Source organism: Leptonychotes weddellii, chromosome 1 (genome assembly GCF_054177405.1).
Source record: "Leptonychotes weddellii isolate Sample4059 chromosome 1, ASM5417740v2, whole genome shotgun sequence".
Classification (NCBI taxonomy): domain Eukaryota; kingdom Metazoa; phylum Chordata; class Mammalia; order Carnivora; family Phocidae; genus Leptonychotes; species Leptonychotes weddellii.
The window spans coordinates 54805692-54810760 of record NC_138369.1 but is presented as its reverse complement, the minus strand read 5'-3'; the positions used below and the strand labels follow the sequence as shown (position 1 = coordinate 54810760).

General features: G+C 35.0%; 1 non-coding gene across 1 annotated transcript; it reads left to right on the top strand.

Annotated features, from left to right (window-relative positions):
* The first annotated feature begins 4679 nt into the window (after nucleotides 1-4679).
* On the top strand, nucleotides 4680-4782 carry LOC115939671 (U6 spliceosomal RNA). Its single transcript, XR_004074445.2, has one exon. It is a non-coding gene; the product is annotated as a U6 spliceosomal RNA (small nuclear RNA).
* Nucleotides 4783-5069: the final 287 nt, after the last annotated feature.

Below are 5069 nucleotides of genomic sequence, written 5' to 3'. Positions count from 1 at the left end.
ACACTTTCCCTTCACACAAACATAAACTATAGTTTAAATGAGTACTTAATTATACACTGGTAACGTTGCTAGAGAACTTGGCAGACATTCTACTTTTAGAAGCACTCCACACAAATTTATATATCACATTTTACATAATGAAGACTTCTTTCCCACCTCTTACTAAAGCAAAGTAATAATAATGATAATAATAAGCTTCTTAAAAGAAGGATGGGGATATATCAGGAAGGCTTAGTGAGCTGAGACAAGAAACAAGTTAAGGGTGTTGCAAGTTAAAGGGTGGGTGGTAGATACACTTCAGATACAAGGTAAACGGCTTAAGATTTTATAGCCCCAATTAGATCATATTAGTGTTTAAAGCTTCCCAGATTCTCTGTATTGTTGAAGGAAAGGCACAAAAGCTAAACATATGCCTGAACTGAACAGCATTTCCCCTGGATTACACCCATGTGGGGTTTCATATATGGCTGTGCTCCATTTCTCAATTTCCAAAATAAGGTATAATTTAGAGTGCTGTTTGAGTAATTGTCTGAATACATTTCTTATATTTTCTATTGTTTGAAATTAAATGATCAGAAAAACAGAATTTCACGCTTTCAAGCCTGGTTGCTATTTGGTTTCTGTTTCTGAGAATGCTGACTTGCTAAAGAAAGCATTGAGCCCTTTCATGAGCATATGCTAAACTGATTAATTCTGCCTGCAAGCTTGGACATGTGGCAAGATGTCCCCTTTACAAAACTATCTCCTATGCAAAATATAGGCAACAAGAATATTTCCTTTGCATTGATTATGGCAGAAGTGATTCTATGCCAGTCTAGCCTTTAAGAAGACTGATAGTTTCTGTCTTTTTCTCTTGGAGACCTGAGCCACCTGGAAAATGTTCCATTATTCTGATAGAGAGATAATACAAAGGAACCCTATGATTCCATTGATAGGGAGAGGTTCTAGTTAAGATCAGCCTTGCAGACAACAGCCATATAAGTGAAGCCATCTTGGATGCTCCAGACAAACCCACCTGCCAGTTAAACAGCACTGAAGGACTCTGTTAAAACCACATGGAGCAGGAAAATTGCTCATCTGAGCCCTTCCCACATTCCTAAGCCATAGAATTATGTAACTAAATGAAATTGTTATTTGCAAATAATTTAATAGCAACAGATAAATGAAGTGCTTGTTAAGTAGAACTTATCTCCTTTGTCAATAGTTAGAAAATATAATTATTTCGGATATGGAACTTCCCTCCACAATTACATTGTTCAGGAGTGAACTAGAAATTGAACATTTAGAAGCTGTTTTTTTTTGTTGTTGTTTTTTGTTGTTGTTTTGTTTTGACAAAGACATTATGAGAATTTTTACTTCAATAAAGTGATCAGATTTGAGGTGTGCTGTATTCAGGCCTCATCTCCTCAGGTAGCTGCTATTAAGTTGAGCTGTATAAGGAAACTGGAAAGCAAGTAAATGAAGACCATCTGAGATCTCTTTCAAAAATAAATTTTGGTGTGGTTACTCATACATAAAACTGACTAGAAGTAAAAAATAAGAAAATTAATAAGGTTTTGAAGAAATTAAGTTGCCAAAGAACATTAACCTCATCTGAAAATCCTGTTATTATTTTGGCAAGTCTTAAAACAGCTCTCAGTAAGAAGTGGGCTACAGAAGGTGCACAGGTCCCAAAGAAGATATATAACCCTACAGCCATGTCTGATATGCCTGGAAAATAAAAAATGTGGAGAGCCACTCAGGGATTTGTTGCTTTTCCTGCAAAAGTTTATAGCTTTTCATCTTTCAGAAGATTCTTTAAATGTCAATTAATTCAAGCTGATTATGTTGAGTCCACTATATATGTACTGAATTGCTTTTGTCCTACCAATGACTGAAGGAGAGGAATGAAAATTAATAAGTTTAATTGTAGATTTTTCTATTTCTCCCTTTGATTCTGATAGTTTTTGCTGTTTGCATACTGAGGCTTTAGCATCAGTATATCTTCCTGATAAACTTCCCTTTTTATCATGATAGAATGTTCCACCTTATTTTGGGTAATAAAACTTGTCTTAAAGTATACTTTGCTTAGTATTTTTTCTTTTTGTTATAGTGTGTATGCCATATTTTTTTCTATTCTCTTGTTTTCAAGTTATCATGTAGACAGCATATAGTTCAGTCTTGACTTTTTTTAACTTTTAATTTTAGTTTTTTTTTTAAGCCAGTCTGAAGCTCTCTTCCTTTAATTGGAAAGTTTGGTCCATTTATACTTAATAAGATCACATAAACACTTAAATTTGTGTATCTCATCTTAGTATTGATATCTTTCAGCTCCATCTGTTCTTTGTTTCTCTCTTCCTTCTAGGAAAAGAGCTAGATTTGTTTATTTAAAAATATCCTGATCAGATGAGATTTAACTTTTTACTCCATCATGTCACCAGCATTCTCTCATTTAACACATTTCCTCTAGTTTTATGTCAAAAACATCAATTTATCCATCCTGACATATCTGTCAATGGGATGTAGCTGGGGGAAGACACTGCCACCATTAGTCATCCTCCATCACATTGTTCTGCCCTTGTGTCAATATCCTTTGCCTACATTCATAAAACCAGGTATTAATGCCATATATTGTCAAAGTGAGTGGCTCAATTCATCCAATATAATATCAGGAAATATATCATCAAATGTCATGCTTAATCAAATGCAGCTATATGACTAGAGTCTAGTATTTCAGTTAAAGAAGAAAATGTAGTTAGCCTGACAGTTTATTTCTGAGGCTTTATGCTCTTCTTGTTCAATACATCCCCCAAGGGCCATTTAATCTTTTTCCCATAAATTCAGCTTTTCCATAAGTTAACTCCTGTGTATGCTACTCTCCTGGATAATTCCCTCTCATTTGTGCCCTGCATATCATTTCCACAGCCTCTACCATCATACAGACCATTGCTCACCTGTATTACCTCACTCACATCTTCACATGCATCTCCTCTCCGCTTTCCGACCTCTACCCCACCAGCATCAGCATCACCTGGAACTAGATAGAAACACAAATTCTCAGGCACCACCCCAGAGTTACTGGTCACTCTGTGGTGTAGTCGGGCAATCACTGATGATTTGGAAGCACACTCAAATATGAGAACCACTGCTATACACTAAAGGATTTCAAATATTCCCTCCTACCAACACGTTATCTTTAACATCAATTGCCCTTTCCCACTGAAGCTGCTGATTGAACAAGAATCATACTATTCCACAGAAAATCGGGAATATTCTCTTAATCTTTATTTAATTATTACCTATAGTTTTGAAGTAAATCCAGTTTTATCTTTGTTTTTTATTATTATTAACATTTTTTCAAACAGTAGCCAAAATTAGCGAAAATGAATTAATTAACATCCAAGTGTGCCCTGACACCAAAATTGACAAGAGGTGATCTAGTTTAGCAGTCTGTACACTATGATCCATAGGCCAAATCTAGCCCATGCCTTGTTTCTGTGAATAAAATTTTACTGCAACACAGTCAAGCTTATTCTTTTTTTTTTTGTATTATTTAATGGCTGCTTTTGATTTATAGTAGCAGATTTGAGCAGTTGTAACAGAGACCATATGCCCTACAATGCCTAAAATATCTGGCCTTTTACATAAAAAGTTTATGACCCCTAATTGACATTGTAACCAGGTATTCATTCAACACATATTTATTAAACATATGCTATTAATCAGGCACTGTGTCAGGCCCTGAGGATCTAGAAGTGAACCAAGGACACAGACCTCTGCAATTATAGAACATATATCATAATGAGGGAGGGTGGCTGAAAATAAACAGCACACCAATAAATAATTAATAAGATAATTCCAGAAAATCATTTGTGCTGTGAATAAAAAGTGGAGGCAACAATAGAAAGTGACTGTCCAGGAAGCAGCACCATTGGGTTAGGTGTCAGGAGGCCTCTCCAAGGAGATGGCATTAAGCTAAAACCTCAATGAAATGATGAAATGCAAAAAAGAAACAAGATGTGCATAGTTCATGGGAAGGAAATGACCTCGATTTGTCTTAAAAACATAAAGAAGGCCAGCATGGCTAGAGCAAAGTAAGTACTGGGAAGATATGGGGCCCTGGCTAAATGTTTGCAAGACTCCTGATCAATGACAAATTGTATTCTTTCATTTCCACTGTGTCTCATAGAAGGAAATGATATTGATTAAAGATTGCTTACTATTCTTTTTTGTGTTAGTGATTTATGTTGGTTGTGCTGCAAGCATAAATGATCTTTACATCAATGGTGAGAAAATTAGGAACTTCTGATTAAAAATTTTAAAAAAGAGCAAGATTAATATCCCCTTTAGATGCAAGGTTGAAATATTACTCCTTTTCATCTCTACCTTGATCAGGCTGTTTAACGTGGCATCATTAAGTCAGACCTTTAAATTTTCTACTTCCCTAAACCTAGGGACATGAAAAAGTACAAAACAAAGCAAAACAAAACTCAAAGACTATCAGTAATCAATCAACGGAAAGAGGTAATAACTTGCACATAAAAAGAAATAAGTTTAAGAATATATGCAAATCTTCTTTTATATTTTTTTATGGAAAAAATTGTTGAGTGTAGGTGCATAGAGAGGGATGGTGGTTTGTTGGGAAGAGGAAAATGTGTTAATGAAACACTGAAATTTCAAATTAAGAATCAACAACTTAGGCGCTTGCTTTGGCAGCACATATACTAAAATTAGAAAGATACAGAGATTAACATGCTCTGGTGCAAAGACAACATGCAAACACATGAAATGTTCCATATTTTTAAAAATGGGCAAAGGAAATGTATAGAGATTTCTCCAAAAATGATATACAAATGGCCAACAAGCCTGTGAAGATACTTGACATTAGTAATTATTAGGTAATTGCAAATCAAAACTATAATGAGCAGGCACCTCATGCCTCCTGTGTACTGTCAGTAGGAATGAAAAAAGGTGCAACCTCTTTTCTGGAAAATAGCATGGAGTTTTCTCAAAAAATTAAAATAGATCTACTAAATGATCCAGCAATTCTACTTCTATATCCAAAAACCTGAAAGGAGGATCTAGAAGAG